Source organism: Balaenoptera borealis (assembly GCF_965194805.1).
Source record: "Balaenoptera borealis genome assembly, chromosome: 4".
In the NCBI taxonomy this organism is placed as follows: Eukaryota; Metazoa; Chordata; class Mammalia; order Artiodactyla; family Balaenopteridae; genus Balaenoptera; species Balaenoptera borealis.
Genome location: NC_138861.1, coordinates 64,026,985 through 64,044,425, shown reverse-complemented (window position 1 = coordinate 64,044,425; position 17,441 = coordinate 64,026,985). Strand labels below are relative to the sequence as shown.

The 17,441-nt window shown below is 37.4% G+C and overlaps 1 protein-coding gene across 1 annotated transcript in view; it reads right to left on the bottom strand.

Moving 5' to 3' along the window:
* Positions 1–17,240, bottom strand: part of TMPRSS11D (transmembrane serine protease 11D) — a 256,137-nt gene extending 238,897 nt beyond the window's left edge. The window contains exon 1 of the mRNA XM_082390259.1: positions 11,396–17,240. The gene's annotated coding sequence lies outside the window, so the exon portion shown is untranslated. The remainder of the gene's footprint in view (positions 1–11,395) is intronic.
* Positions 17,241–17,441: the final 201 nt, after the last annotated feature.

Here is a 17,441-nt window from a genome sequence, read left to right as displayed (position 1 = left end):
GTATCTGATTCCTGTTACTTTTTAACCCACAGTACCTTTTTCTTCTCACAGCCATACACATTAGAAACATCCACTTTTTTTTTAAATTAATTAATTAATTAATTTTTATTTTTGGCTGTGTTGGGTCTTCGTTTCTGTGCAAGGGCTTTCTCTAGTTGCGGCGAGTGGGGGCCACTCTTCATCGCGGTGCGCAGGCCTCTCACTGTCGCGGCCTTTCTTGTTGCGGAGCACAGGCTCCAGATGCGCAGGCTCAGTAGTTGTGGCTCACGGGCCCAGCTGCTCCGCGGCATGTGGGATCTTCCCAGACCAGGGCTCGAACCCGTGTCCCCTGCATTGGCAGGCAGATTCTCAACCACTGGGCCACCAGGGAAGCCCAGAAACATCCACATTTTAATGAAGAGTCTAAAGAGGTATCCCCTAGATGCCTCATTAGATCCCAGGATAAAATTGTACTAAGTAAATTATGTTGAACATCTCACCATCATCCACAATGGATCCAAACCCTGTGACGAATACACTTGTTTTAGACAGCAACTTTATGGATGAATCTGGGAGGCAAACTCTGAACTACATTTGAAAACTCAACTCGGGTAGCAAGCTGAGCCAAAGCAATGTCATTTTCATTTGTTTCTCTATGGTAATTCTCATGAAAGGTAATTTTCCTCACACTTCGTTGCACTGTGGGTGGCGTTATAGTTGTGCCAAAAGTAGCAATCCATTGACTTGGGTCTTTATGTCTGCAAAATATAAAGGCTAAGATGTGTGATGCTTAACTGTATCCTTGAAAAATGATTGAGACCATATTCTCCCCAACTATTGGAATTATGCTCCTGAAAAATCCCTAGGGTGAGAGAATTTGCAGTTGATGACCTTATGGAAAAAAGAGGTTAAAATATTGATACAAATGAGAGTATGAAAGCCCTTAAAATATTTTACATACTCTAAAATTAAAGAGAGTACAGTGACTAAATGGAATTCCATGCTATGTTTGGAATAATAATAGTAATGGGTACTATACAATTAGTTTCTAATATTTTAATTCCATGTTTATTAGAAACTCTTCAAATTTGATTTCTTCTATAATTTCAGTGAAGTATGTAGAAATTAATTTTGATTTGTTTTGGGTATTATGCACCATAAGAGGTATTTTCCTTCTGTATGAGACACTCCATCCATTCTTATTTTATGACTCACCTGTCAGTTCTTGTTTACTGGGTCTTACCTTGATCTTTGAGATAAAGTGTAATTTGTTTGCTTCGCAAACCCTCATATGTACACAGGATTGTTTCTCCACCCAAGGCCCATACCCTGCCCCAATACTCAAGAGCTAAGCAGCCCTATTCAGTGTCATGTTGTTAGTGCTCCCACAACCTTTGACCTGGCCTAGTCAGTCCCTCTTACTATTTTTGAGGCTCTTCCTTAACACAGATGCTTTTCTCTACCACAAGGTTACATAACAAGCAAATTCTGTCTACTCCTATCATCTCTTTACCTCCCTATTCTAATCTAAAGCCCAGTTCCCTCTTTGTCTAATTATCCCTTTCAAGAATGACTAGAAATATAGAGAAACTTGAAATTCTCTATGTAGAAGAAAATTATTTAAAAGGAAATCACACAGAAGAGAATTCAGAAAGGGGATTTCCTTGTTCATGCAGGATTACTGTGTTGGTGAATCATAAACTTTTAAGTATAATGAAAAACCTGAAAGATCAGTGGTTTTCAGAGTACTCTGCACTGCCCCAGGGATGAGCAGGCCGAGCCTAGGGGTGGAGGTATTGGGATATAGGGAGGGCTCCTCTCTCATCTGTTGTTGTTTCTTTTTTAATTTCCACTTGGTTATGTATATAATCTTTTTTTTTTTTTTTCTGGTCTGCGTTGGGTCTTCATTGCTGCATGCGGGTTTTCTCTAGTTGTGGTGAGCGGGGGCTACCCTTCGTTGCAGTGTGCAGGCTTCTCATTGTGGCAGCTTCTCTTGCTGCGGAGCACAGGCTCTAAGCGTGTGGGCTTCAGTAGTTGCAGCACGCGGGCTCAGTAGTTGAGGCATGCGAGCCCTAGAGCGTGGGGGCTTCAGTAGTTGTGGTGCACGGGCTCTAGGGCACGCAGGCTTCAGCAGTTGTGGCGCGTGGGCTCAGTGGTTGTGGCTCATGGGCTCTAGAGCACAGGCTTCAGTAGTTGTGGTGCATGGGCTTAGTTGCTCCACGGCATATGGGATCTTCCCGGACCAGGGATCGAACCCGTGTCCTCTGTATTGGCAGGCGGATTCTTAACCACTGCACCACCAGGGAAGTGCCTCTCATCTGTTTTACTTATTTACACTTTAAAGGAAGATTTTATTCAAAGCAGAAGTCTTAGAGCTGAAGCATTCATTTGAAAACTAGAATTCTGGAAGCTACGAAGACATATGTTACTTCAGTCATTAAGGAGCTTGTAAGCTAATGGAGTGGACAAAACAGGAATACCCATCTCTTCATGTATCATCAACCAGAAAGGGAGTCTCCAGTCGTAGGCACAGTTCAATATGTTTTGTGGATAAGAACACTGAGACTTACTAAGAAGTTAAATGGTTTGCCCAGGTAAGTCACATATCCACCTGGTTACTGTCAGAGAGAGATGGCCTAGGTCTCATGATATCCTGTCAAGACCTTTTTCCATACACACTCTTGTTTCACAAAGACTGGGATCTTTTTTCATGGACATAAAAGTACTAACATTTGTCTTAAACAAAATTTTAAAAAATACACTAATTCTGTAGGAAAAAAACATAAAAATTTTAAAAGTATTTGGATAATTGTGATATTGCCTTCAAAGAATCCTTATTTTTCCTTCACAACAGTACACTGCATTATGCAGTTACATGAAATTATATCACCTGCGAAATGGAACCCTTTCTCTCCAGGATCATTACCTTTCCCAACTCTTTTATATTATTATTATTACTGGCATAAAATATGCTATTACATTTCTCATATTTTAAAAAATCCTTCCTTTGAGTCCACAACCACCCCCAACTGTCAAATTTCTCTGCTCCCATTTATGTAAAAACTCCTTGAAAGTGGCATCTAAACTCACTACATCCAAACCTTCTCCTTCTTTTCTCTCTTGAATTCATTCCCATCCCCATCATATAATCACAATTTCTTTTATCACGGTCACCAGTTATCTCTATTTTATCAAACTCAATGGCCGATCCCCATGTAGGTCTGCCAACACACAGAGATGGCACTGGACCTGCCGAAAATGTATCTCAGTCATTATAGCTTATATTCTTCACTAAATGCATTGACATTCTGGGCTTATTTATTTTTAATTTATATAAGCAAAGATCAGTTATAAAGCAAAATAGATGACACTCCCAAACACAAGTGTGAAGATTGGAGGATTCTGTAAACATGAAAAAAAATCAGAAAGCCTTGAAAAATTAGTGAGACTCAAGTTTACCTAAGGCATGATGCTAGTTATTTTCGGGGTTGTGAATTTGTGTGAGTCCCTTTTCTCTTCTTTCATGAGAGAGTGACAGACAATCACCTTAAATTCATTAGGTCATTCTCATTGCACATCTGCTCCATATATAAAGGTGTAGGCATCTTGAAACAATTTGGGTGTTACCGCAGAAGGATGATCAAGCACATCCTAGACACACCAAGGATAGTTTCCTCTGAAAGGGTGTGTGAACAGTGCCACTGGCCAGGGCTTTACTCAGAGCTTTTGTCTTTTGAGGGTTTAAAAGGAAAAACTTTCTGTACCCTGATGGTGAAACCTCAGGGAGAAAAGATAGTGTGTCCCTGATCTTGGGGCAGTAGCGTGCCTGTGCATGTCTGTGTATGTGAAGTGATATAGCTGAGTGTTAAGAGCTACAACTGTGAAAGCCCAAGCAGAGAACTCCTTTTGGGTTGTGTATGACTGGTCTTACATACTATGAGGGCAGTGATAAAGGCTGGCTGGTCTCTCTCACCATCCACACACCTCTCTGGTCCATAATAGCCCACACAGTTCTTGGATAATGCAATTGGAAGGGAGAGCTTCAAGAGTGATACCTTTGATTTTTTTCTTTTTCCTTATTTGATTTTTTTCTCATCACTTAACTAAAGTGATGGTGGATGTTGATAGTTGGAGGATAGATGCAATAATATTTTTTAAAGTGGCTGAATTTTCTCTTTAAATAGGTAGAAGAGTTTAAATTTGTTACCTGTATAATAGTCTTTAAACTAAAATAATTTATGGTATGGTAGAAAAGATCACACTGGTGTCATGATGCTACAAGAGAATATGTGGTAAGAGCCATAAGAATGATGCAAACCAAACATGATAGATACGGAGAGAAGGGTGAGGGGATGAGTATGATTGGGGCGTAGAGCAACCATAATGTATTTAGGGGTCCATCCAGAATGGAGTAGAGGATAAGCTGGTGAGATTGGACTCTTCCCAGCACTAAATTGACGGTAATTAATAACTGAGTAAGGAAGACTAGCAACAGCTGTAATAAACTTACTTGCGGAAGTAGTGAGCCGCCGTGAGCAGCCACGTGTTACTGATGAGGCTAGCTCCGCACTGCTAGCCTGCCCCTATGAGCTGGAGGCTGGCCTGTCATGGCCACTGCCCTTCCATAGCTGTTTCACTTCCTTGGACAATCCTTTCAGTAGAAGAGGATGCTGGTAATGGCATGTATGAAGATGTCATCCTTATTCCAGTCTGTCACAGAAACATGTGTTAGTTTGTTTTCATGAAAAGGAGTGGAAAAAAAGCACATCCTGATTTGCACTGCGTGCAGATGGTTAGACAGTCCATTGAACCTGCTATTCTTTAACCCATTCCTAGAACTCAGTCTCTGGGGTTATTCTGTAGGGGTCCTAGTAATCCTATTGAGGTTCAGAAAATACTTACCAACATTTCAAGGCATCCAAACCAGGAATTAACTTCGGTCTCCATATGAAGCATATATGGATGAATAAATAGGTAGGTAGATAAATTACTGAGCATAAAAATGTATAGATCATCTGCTAAGGGTTTCAGATACATTTATAGCAAAACACTTTTCAAATGAGAAAACTCGGCTCTGGAGGAGAACGTAAACTACTGGAGGTCACCCAGCTGGTAAGTGACAGAGTTGTATATAAAATTAGAAGGATCCACATCAAAGCTTGTATTCTTACTACTGAGAGAGAGCCCAACACTGAATGTCGGTCATGATTCTGCCTTGACATGAATCTGTAGACTGTCTTTGAAAAGCACTGAAATTTAAGTCTTAAATACAATGACTTTTTTGCTTTTCTAAGATTTAAAAGATTAGTTTAAAAAAAAATTCTGATTCCCTGATAGCAAACCCTCAATTGATTAGACTTCAAATCAACCTTAAGTAATACTTGAAAGTATATTAGCATACTTTATTAATGTGCTTTTTAATTATTTATATTTTGTTAAGAATACAAGTTTTTTTTTTTTTACAAAAAGGGGTTTTATTCAAAAACAGGTAAAAAATAGTTGCCTGAAATCATATTTACAAATTTATCATAACTCCCTTAGTGTTAAATAGCTTTAGCTTAAGGTGACCATAAAATTGAACAAATAGAGTGTCTAGGTTAATATGGTACCATATCAGTAGTGCCTAATACTTCCTCTCCCAACTTCCCCTTAAAGTAAGCATGAAGATAATAATAATAAAAATAATATCTACTAGTTATGAGCCAGGCCCTGTACATAGTGTTACATATATTTTCCCTAATTTTTATAACAACCCTCTATGTTAGATGTTATTATCTTCATATTGCAGAAGAAAAAAATTGAGTCTATGGTAATGTTCAAAGGCAAAAGGAGAAAAATCACCAGTAATTAAGGAAGGATAAGAAAAATTATAAATTCTGGTAGTAATTTTCAGTAACTGCAGTATTCGGTTGGTTGGTTTAAAAAGCAACTTCTTAGATTACCCAAGCTATATCCCTGAACCAGAATTGTGTGGAGAACCCCAACAATTCCGACAAAGCCACCGCTGTTGTGATTCCCCAGCCCAGGGAATAAAGCTAGCCAAATAGAAACTATAGTTTGAACCATCCAACTGTGACCCACCAAGTCTTTTCTCTCTGTGTGTGTTCAAAAGAAGCCACACTGTCCAGCACACCATCCTATCTAGGGACACAGGAAAGATGAAAAGTTCTATGAAAATGTAGTTATTTTATTAAATGGTCTGAACGTGTACCCCAAAATTTATAGTTGAAATCCTAACCGTTAAAGGTGGTGGTATTAGTAGGTGAAGGTGCTTAAGTCATGAAGGTGGAGCTCTCATGAATGGGATTAGGGCCTTATGGAAGAGTGTGCACAGGGATCCCTAGCCTCTTCCACCATTTGACTATACAGCAAGACGTCTGAGTCAGAAGAGGGCCCTCACCGGACCATCTGGCACCCTGATCTCAGACTTCTAGCCTTCAGAACTGTGAGAAATATATTTCTGCCATTTATAAACTACCCAATCTATGGTATTTTGTTATCACACAAGGAATGGACTAATGAAAAGCAATTTAAACAGAGAAAGAAAGAGCACTGGCACCAGTGAATGCTGGAGCTGGTGGTACTCTAAAATGGGTAGTTGATGTAGTTTTCATATACTCTATTTGTAAGATCAGAAATTAATCCTGCATCTAACTGTACGGTATGGTTAAGGTCCTCTAAATCAGATGATATATAAACTCAGAAGACAGACATATCTCAGAAAGTTTTCTTCAAAAATTTTTAGGACATGTGCTTGGTATCAGCAAAGATATGCAAGAAAACATGATCTTATTAAACAAAAGTAGCCAAACATAAGGGGAAAATATGCTGTGATAAGAGTACACATAATGAAAGAGTTGTCTGTCACTAAAGAAAATTCAAAAAATTACAGAAATGTCATAACAGATATAAAATCCACGTAAAAGTAGTAAAAAGAAAAAGTGACACCAGATAACAGAGATAAGTGGTTTTCAGGAGTATAGATCTGATGAGATCTTTCAGAATGCAGAGGAAAGTAACCTGAGCTGGAACTAGAAATAATGATTGACATGGAGAGCAGAAAATGGACATTCAGGTAATAAATCATTTGTGTTCCTGAGGAAGAAAAAAAAGAACAATTGGAACAGAGTCAATCATCAGATTTATAGAGGAAGAACATTTTTCCAGAATGAGAAAAAAAATAGTGTACACATTGAAAATGCTCATAATTTCCCAAAGTTTAGTGCCAAATACAACCACATCTAGATCTCTTGGCAAAAAAAAAAGAAAGAAAGAAAGAAAAAAAGTTATAGGATAAAGATTTCCTACCTTCATCCAGAAACCAAAAAGGTAACCTATATAAGAATAAAAATCACACCAGCCTTAGACTTCTACTCTATAACAAAAACACTAGAATAAAAGGCAATAATGTATATACAATTATTTGGGAAAGTTTATGGTCCAATAATCCTATAAAATGAGAAAAAGGAAGTAGAAAGAGATTCTGACATGCAAGTTCTCAGAAAATATACCATCTGTATAATTTTCTTATTTAAAAATAACTTGAATATAGCTGATTCACTTTGTTATAAAGCAGAAACTAACACACCATTGTAAAGCAATTATACTCCAATAAAGACGTTAAAAAAAAAGAAACAAAAGAGAAAAAAAATAACTTGAGGATAGAGTTTAGCAAGCAAAAAGGTGAATTTAAATCAAGACTCAAGAATGAGAAATAGTAAAAATATAACAAGAGTCTTTAGTGATGGGTAAATAATTGTAATATTGGGATAAAATGGAACATGATATTTTGAAAAAGAATATTAATAGATTAATAGATTTCCTGGACATTTCACTTCTCTTCATTTAATGAGAGCTATGTATGTGGCAGAAGAAAATATATGTAGTAGAATTTTGGTTATTGAGGATGGTCATAGAATATCGTTATTTTGATATTAAAACAACCTTTATAGTAACAAGTCAGTATACATGACCAAGAAGGCTGAAAAATGATTTTTAAAAATTGTAAAATAAGAAACTCTACAATTTTAACATTTTTTATGGTGGATATTTTACTTTAGCTTATATAATCATGTATTAGGGAAATTATATTATTAGGAATTGAGATTTAGTTTGAGATTGCCATTTATAGAGTTCTGGAAAATGTCATATTTTTCTTTGGAATATAATTGATTAAAAATAAAGATGGATACCATACTCTACATCATTTCTAATTACTTCAGGAAGAAGTTGTCACTATTATGTGTGGAGATTCTATCTCAAAATGTATTTAAAGGATTTTCCTGATGTCTAACAATAGAGAAATTCACTTTAGATGATCTGTTTCTTCAATTCATGGCTGCTGGGAGGGGAAAAGACTCTAGGTCCAAAGGACAAGCCTTATTTTTTGGTATTAAGTCAGAAGTAACTACACTTGGAAATACTTAATTGGAAGCAGTGAACAGAGCTGGAACACCTAATGCCTGTGAGATGTATACTAGAGTTCAGGGGGAGGAGTAAGAAAATATAAAGACACAGTCCCTTACCTTGGCACTTACAATCTTATTTGAAACACATTATTTTACTTTCTCTAATTATATGTTGGCATAGAAAAATAGAAATGTCTCTCAATTTGGTTTCCAACTAGTTGTGAGGTAGTTTTAGTTTCATAACCTTTTGAACTTCATTTTCTTCCACTTTTGGGGGAAAATAAAATGACAACTTTTCTGAGTTTGTGTTGTGAGGAATCAATGAGGAGATGAATAAGAAATTGTTTTCAATTGGAAATAAACTAGAGAACCTCTTTACAGTTCATGTCAATGGTTCTTCCAACAGGGGTCAACCTTCATAAAGATGTCTGTTTCTTTGATACTATAGAAGCTAACCCCCATAACTGACCAGTAAAGACCTCTGGCAGTCAGGATACCTGTACTTTAATTCTTCCCCCAAGGCTTGCTAGTCCCATGTCTGACATCTTACTTGAGTCTAGTTTCCTTAAAATGGTGGAAATAACACCTACCCTTTCATGTTTCTGAAAAGATCCAACATGATAATACATATATGGGGGGAAATTAAAAACCCATAGCAATGCCCAAGTCAAATATGAAAAAAATCATAAAACTAAACTTTACCTCATAGTGAATTTTTATTTTAGCTTTATTCCACACTGACGTATGTTCATCAGGGGTGAATTCTTGAAATGAGAGAATACTTTGAGCTAAATTCTTATGAAAAATAAAAAGAGGATTGCGAAGGGAGGGAACCACAAAGATGGTAAAAGGACTTACATGTGAGTGTAATTGATGGTTTGTTTACAGTCAAAGGCAACTGTTTTGTCTTCAGACTTTGATATAGAATCCTTTCAATATTTGTCCTGATTTGCTCAGCACTATCAGTAGATGGGTGTTGAAACATGAGCACCATAAGAATGTTCACACCGTTTTCATCTGGCCTGAAGAGCAAAAAAGCAGATAAACAGATAATCATAATAAAGCGACTTCTCTAACCATTAACTGTTTTTACATATTAGGATTCATACTAAATTTAAAGAAACATAGTGAGTAGCATATGTGTGTATCAGATTTCTAAATTATCTCTAGGAATACCGGCTAAGATACATAGCTGGAACAAAATTATTCTCACCCCTAACTTGGCTCATCGTCTAGAGGAGGTTGTGGGAGAAGGAGATTTCATGAAATCATGCTTCACATGCACTTAAATGATTTTCTTTTTAAGGCATTCTGAGACACAGTTGTAACCAAGGTCATTATTCTTCAGTAGTGGTGTGGCAGAGACAAGGCTTTGTATTCACCAAACCCAGTTGCCTTTGCCTTCAGAGCAAGAGCTAGATTTCATTTCCTAGCCTTCCTTGCAGTTTATTGAAACTCTCTAGTGAACTCTGGACAATGAAATGCAGGAAGAAATGATGTACCCCACTTCCGGGCCTTGCCCTTAAAGACCTCCTGTACCACGCTCTATGCTTGCACTCTTCCCTTATTTGCCAACCAGACGTAGACGATTCATTGGGCAAGTCCATTCCACAATCCCAACCAGCACCTACATCCCCTGCTGCCGCTTCTAACTGTTTGGACTGTACCATGGAAATGAAATAGGCCTTTATTGTGTTAAGCCATTGGTATTTTGGGGTTTGGTAGTCAGTTAATATGTGTTTGATACATGGATGATTAAAGAAAGCAGTTATAAAAGGAAATCATTTGATAAGTTCAAATGTATAAATGTACACTAATGTGTAGGTCTAGAAAGACTCTAGTTGCCTTTTGAGAATGAATTTAATTTGAAATATACAAAAAAAAAAGGAAGGAAGGAAGGAAGGGAGGGAGGAAGGAAGGAAAGTAGGAAGGGGGAAAGGGAAAGAAAAGGCATGGGTTCCTTAACCATATATATGTTTACCATCAAAAAGTGAAGCAAATAAATATTACAAATATATATATGTATATATATATACATGTATATACATGTATAGCATATGTGTATATATATAATATGTATGTGTATATATAGTATGATATATATATGTATGTGTGTATATTGATTGATATCCACAGCAAAAGTTTAAAACTTTCATCAAAATTGATAGAAAACAAGATATATTATTCCAGTAAATGCCAAGCCTTTTGGACATTCTATTAAAACACATTCAGGATGAATTCTAGTAATTTATTTTAGTCTTTGACAACGTGTATGTTCAATTTATGTATATTGCCTTTTATCAGAGCATAAAATGAAAAGACGTTAGAAATAATAAAAATGCAGTGGCATTAAAGGTAAACCTTATTGCAGAGAAAATCATAGTCTGATTGTTGAGTGGGCTTAAAGTGAGGACAATCAAAAAGAGCTGGTCTACAAAAAGACACATGTACCCCAATGTTCATTGCAGCACTACTTAAAATAGCCAGGACATGGAAACAACCTACACGTCCACAAACAGAGGAATGGATAAAGAAGATGTAGAACATGTATACAATGGAATATTACTCAGCCATAAAAAGGAACGAAATTGGGTCATTTGTAGAGACGTGGATGGACCTAGAGACTGTCATACAGAGTGAAATAAGTCAGAAGGAGAAAAATATCGTATATTAATGCATAATGTGGAATCTAAAAAAATGGTATAGATGATCTTATTTGCAAAGCAGAAATAGAGACACAGACATAGAGAACAAACATATGGATACCAAGGGGGAAGGGGAGGGTGGGATGAATTGGGAGATGGGGATTGACATATATACACTATTGATAGTAAGTATAAAATAGGTAACTAATGAGAACCTACTGTATAGCACAGGGAACTCTACTTAATGCTCTGCGGTGACCTAAATGGGAAGGAAATCCAAAAAAGAGGGGATATATGTATACGTATAGCTGATTCACTTTGCTGTACAGTAGAAATTAATACAACATTGTAAAGCAACTATACTCCACTAAAAATTAAAAAAAAAAAAGAGCTTGCCTAAATTCTACTTATTCCCTGATTTAAGGAGCAGGATGTATCAGCAGCACCATCTTCCTGTATTTTTTTCTCTTGGAGAATACCTTTTTTTTTAATCTAATAACTGACCTTGCCTCTTGTCATAGAGCACTTTATATCTTTCTATCATGACTGGGAAATGGCTAGGCAGTATAAGCTGCCTCAAAATTTATGAAATCTTTGTGTTCCTGCAAAGATCTGATCAGGGATGCTGAGCAATTGTGCTGATCAAATGCTTCCTAAATGTACCAGTTTGAAGTAGCAAACCAAGTTTACATACCTTAATTTGATAACATGTGATTTGATAAACCAACCCTCTCCGGAAGAATGTTGAAATATCCTAGACATCTGAACAGAAAAAAAATTTAAAGTAAGTATTAGTCTTAAGAAAAGTGTTATTTCTCATCTTATCTAGAGACTTGAAGCAAAGATAAGGATTTTGGTTTATTCCCAGACTTGTGAACTGATTATTTGCAGTGGTAAGACAAAACCGGGTTCTAGTTCTTGTAAAACTGAACAACCTCACCACAATTGTTCGATTTTTGCTATAAAATGAGATAACGCCATTATCTACGTCATAGAGTTGTTTTGAGGATTAAATGAAATAATGTATATCACACATATCACACCTTGCCTGGCATATTAAAAACTATTCATACTGTTCATTTTGATTATTGTCAAATGAGTTAAAGTATCTGTGCTATTTTTCAATTTGCCTTATTCTTGAATATGGCATCTAGTCTCCTATTGATATCAATTTGTTGATTTTTTAAATGAATATCTCATTATAAGAGCATTTGACATAACATGTAACAACATCTGTCATGAGACTCGACACCCTCACTTGTTAATCATCTGTCTGGCAGGCAGGATGTTTCACCACACTTCATACTGCCAGCAATTTATTACTTGCTTTTTCCAGTCTGAACCATTGAAGGATTTTGAATATTCAGTGAACTGATCTCCTGAAGGGACCTGATTCCCAAAAGATTACTGAGGCACTGCCTTAAGAGGCAAAGAAAGCACTGGACTGAGAGTCAGAAGTCAGAAATTGCAGGTCCATGTAAGTTTATGTAAGGCCCACTTCCGTGGTAAATCTTGCCCTCTAATTACTACATCCTTTGGGAAGAGGGAATATTTTCTCCCTCCCCAAGAGATTCCTCCCTCTCCCTGACTCCTCTAAATTAATAACAATGCTCAGTAGATTTTATCTCCTGAATATTGAATCTACCTCTCTTTTTTCAATTGCACTGCTATGGTCTAAAATCAGCTCCTTCGAAACCTGTGCCTGGGCCTTTGAAGCGGTCCCCTCACTGGCACGTTTATGTGATTCAGCTCTGTCTTTCCTCCCCTCACTTGTTCCCCCACAATGCCAGCATCCAGAATGATGTCTCTAAAGCACAAATCTGAGTATATTACACTCCTGCTTAAAAGCCATTGTCTCTCAGTGTGAGCTCCACAATCTTATCCCTTCATTGGCCTTACCCCACCCCTACCTTCAAGGCCTATTATCTACTGAATTACCTGTTCTTTCCTAATCCCATTGGACTGGTTCACACCTCTACAACTTTACACATTCACTTCCCTCTTCCTAAAGTACACTTTTTTTCCCAGGCAAATTTCTTCAATGACACTTATGTTATTCTCCAGTGACACCTAAGTTGTCTTTGACTTGCCTTCCTCAAACAAAGTTGAATACTCCTTTATTTGGGCCACCCCAGCGTCTTGCACATGATTCTATTGTAGCAATTATCACACTGGTTTACAATTGTCCTTCCCACTCTGGACTGTGAGCTGTGTGACAGCAGAGAGTGTGTTTGATTCATCTTTCTATCTTCAGTGTTTGGCACATTGCATGGTCCACAGTAAACACTCAATGCATATTTGATGAATAAACACATGAATGAATAAATGAGTAAATGAATTAAGGATTGACAATATCATAAAGGAGAGAAGATAATGGCACATTGTTTTAGCTTTATCTGCAAGTCATGTTGCTAAGGGTAAGTAGAAATCCATGGGAATCTTTTTTTTTTAATTAAAACATTTTTTTTATTTTTTATAGTTTCTTTTTTTTTAAGTTGACTTTTATTGGAGTATAGTTGCTTTACAATGTTGTGTTCTCCATGGGAATCTAAAGCAAGGTGGAAGCCAGAAGATTCCAGTGGTGACCACCCCCTCCCCGCCTTCATGAGTAGTCATTCCAGGAGTATGGAACAGTTCTGAGTTATGTCACTTACAATTTCACTAAGCTTCTCTGAACTCATTTCATTTCCATTTCTCAAGGAACAAGGAGAATAATCTAATTTTAAGATCTCCAGCACGTTATATAAATGTCCTCTGAAATTCTGAACTGTGTACATAACGGCACTTTGGGAAAGGATCAGGATTCTTATATCAGAGTATAAGAAAGTACTAAGAGTCTATTCAAACTAAAATGTGATATTAATAAGACCATGGTCCTATTAATAAGACTCCCTGAGGAGTCGACCTCTATTTTTAAAAATAGGTAGATTCTGGTACAGTACAGTGTTGGTATAACTACTCATAACAGCTTACATGTGTTAAGTCCATACTACATGGTAGGCATTGGACCAATTTCTTTGTCAACTTCATACCACCTTATGAGAAGAGTATTTTCTCTATTCTCATCTGTCCCATTTTATAGATGAAGAAACTGAAGCTCAAGACACTTAAATGTCTAAGGGTGCATAGGAGGTGGGTGGTTCTGGCATGTGAACCCAGGATACCTGGTTCAAGATCTTGTGTTCTTAAGTACATTAAGTGACATTGACAACCCTGAGTTACTTATATGCCTGATGACAGATGTTCAGGTTGGTGGGGGCAGAGAGGTCTTGGGGCAGGAAGCCCTTAAAGAAGGCCTCAAAGCACCTTTTATTTCCTGAATCTAAACCTTATAAAAGATAACCTCCAGGGAGGTTACTTCTTCCTGCTTCTAGTTTAACAGGGCTAAGGGAACCACTTCTTTTCAGACACCTAATCATTGCTGTAACCAATTTCTGGAAAAGTTTAATTCATGTCTATATTTTTCTACTGGGAGCTCAGTATATATAAGTAAATGTTATATTTAGTCCAAATTACAAAAGTTAATTGTATCCTTCCTTTTTTTAATGGTCCAAACCTAAGAATAGATTACTAGAGGCTCTTCCATTTAAAACAAGATAGTTTCTAAGCCCATAGTAAAATGAAAAATGAAATATGAAATGTTCACCTTAAAATCAGATACCAATTGTAGTCCTTGGTTTGAACTCCATCATCAAAACCCAAAATAACATGTTTGAAACAATACGTGTGGCTCTGACTAATAGTATACCCTGTTACTGTCTTTAGCAAGCTTGAACTTGTGCCTTCCCTCTGGCTGGGAACTGCATGCAGATTAAGTCCTCATGGAAGATCAGATGGGAGCTAGGAAATCCCTTTCCGGGTCCACCCATGAAAGTCAGACAAGTTCTGCAGATTTCCTGTTCCTTTCAGAGGAATATATACCAGCAGAGGACAAATATACCAAAAAACAAAAAAACAAACAAACAGATTGCTTTTCTCTTTCATCTCCAAGAAAACGTCCTGCTAGCTCAAAGGGATTTTTACTTCCTCTGAACCACTAAAATACTGATTGTTTGAGTCCTATATTTGACAATTATATTCTGCAATGTGGCAACTCTCATATTATCATATCATCTTGTAAGCTCTCATATGTCATATCATCTTGTTACCTAAATTTGCTTTTTGTATTATCTTACATGCATAAACTTCCATATATAAACCATACTGTATACTCCAAATAAGGAAAGGACTGTACTTTGTAGACCTTGGCATTTTTCCCAGCTTTGCACAAAGGATGTGCACAGTAACATTTTCCTAAATTGATTGATTCTCCAACTATGGTTAATCTTCATCAATGGTATGAAGAAAAAAAAAAAAAATGCTGGCTTTTGCATTCCTTCAAGACTCTTTCACTATACCCTGTCACTTCCTCTTTTTCTCATTTATTTAGTGATTCAACACAACTGATTAGGAGTATCCTATGTTTCAGGTACTGTGACAATACTGGTTAAAGAGTATGAACAAAAAGTTATGGTCCCGGGCTTCCCTGGTGGCGCAGTGGTAAAGAATACGCCTGCCAATGCAGGGGACATGGGTTCGAGCCCTGGTCCGGGAAGATCCCACATGCCACGGAGCAGCAAAGCCCATGTGCCACAACTACTGAGCCTGTGCTCCAGAGCCCGAGAGCCACAACTACTGAAGCCAGCGTGCCTAGAGCCCGTACTCTGCAACGAAAGAAGCCACCACAATGAGAAGCCTGTGCACCACAGCGAAGAGTAGCCCCTGCTTGCTGCAACTAGAGAAAGCCTGTGTGCAGCAACAAAGACCCAACTCAGCCAGAAAAAAAAAAGTTATGGTCCCTGGGCTCATAGAATACAGAGATAGAAGGTAATAAATAAAAAACTAAATACAGTACAGAAGGCAGGAATTCCCTGGCAGTCCAGAGGTTAGGACTCCACACTCTCACTGCCAAGGGCCCACTTCAATTTCTGGTCAGAGAACTAGAATCCCACAAGCCATGGCGTGGCCAAAAAAAAAACCCAATATACAAAAGGCAACTAGTATAGTAAGGTAACATAGGATAATGGCTGGGGGTCTATAATTACCTCCAGGGAGGTAACATGATACATGAAGGATCAGAAGAAGTAAGCGACAAAAAGAATAGGATCATGGGGCAATTCCAGGTAGAAGGAAGACAATGTGTAATTAATCTTAAAGAAGGCCATTATGGGCAGAGAATAGTGAGCAAGGAGGAGAATGTAGAAGTTGGAGGAGGGGCTTCCCTGGTGGCTCAGTGGTTCAGAATCTGCCTGCCAGTGAAGGGGACATGGGTTCGAGCCCTGGTCTGGGAAGATCCCACATGCCGCCGAGCAACTAGGCCCGTGAGCCACAACTACTGAGCCTGCGCATCTGGAGCTTGTGCTCCGCAAAAAGAGAGGCCACGATAGTGAGAGGCCCACGCACCGCAATGAAGAGTGGCCCCCACTTGCCGCAACTAGAGAAAGCCCTTGCACAGAAACAAAGACCCAACACGGCCAAAAATAAATAAATAAATAAATAAATAAATAATAAAAATAAAGCAATTCCTTTAAAAAAAAAGAAGTGTGGCAACAAATAACAAGTGTTGGAGAGGATGTGGAGAAAAGGGAACTCTTATACATTTTTGTTGGGAATGTGAATTGGTGCAGCTACTATGGAAAATAGTATGGAAGTTCCCTAAAAAATTAAAAATAGAACTACCATATGATCTAGCAATTCCACTTCTGGGTATTTGTTTGAAGAAAATGAAAACAGTATCTCAAAAAGATATCTGTACCCCCCATTTCCCCATGTTCATTGCAGCATTATTTACAGTAAACAAGACTTGGAAGCAACCTAAGTGTTCATTTATGAATATATGGATAAAGAAAATGTGGCTTATACATACAATGGAATACTATTCAGACATAAACAAGAATGGAATCTTGCCATTTGTGACAACACTGATGAACCTTGAGGGCATTATAAGTGAAGTAGGCCAGAGAAAGATAAATACCATATGATCTCACTTATATGGAATCTAAACAAGACAAACAAACAAAACAAATAAACAAAAACCTAAACTCATAGAAAGAGAACAGATTGGTGGTTGCTAGAGTTGAGGGGTGAGAGATAGGCAAAATGGGCTAAGGTGGTCAAAAGGTACAAACTTCCAGTTATAAAATAAATAAGTCCTTTGAGATGTAATGTATAACATGGTGACTATATCTAATACTACTGTATTGTATATTCAAAAGTTGCTAACTTAAAATTTCTCATCACAAGAAAAAAAATGGTAACTGTGTGGTGTTGCATGTTAACTAGACTTATAGTGGTGATCATTTCTCAATATATACAAATATCAATCATTATGTTGTACACCAGAAACTAATATAATGTTATACATCAGTTA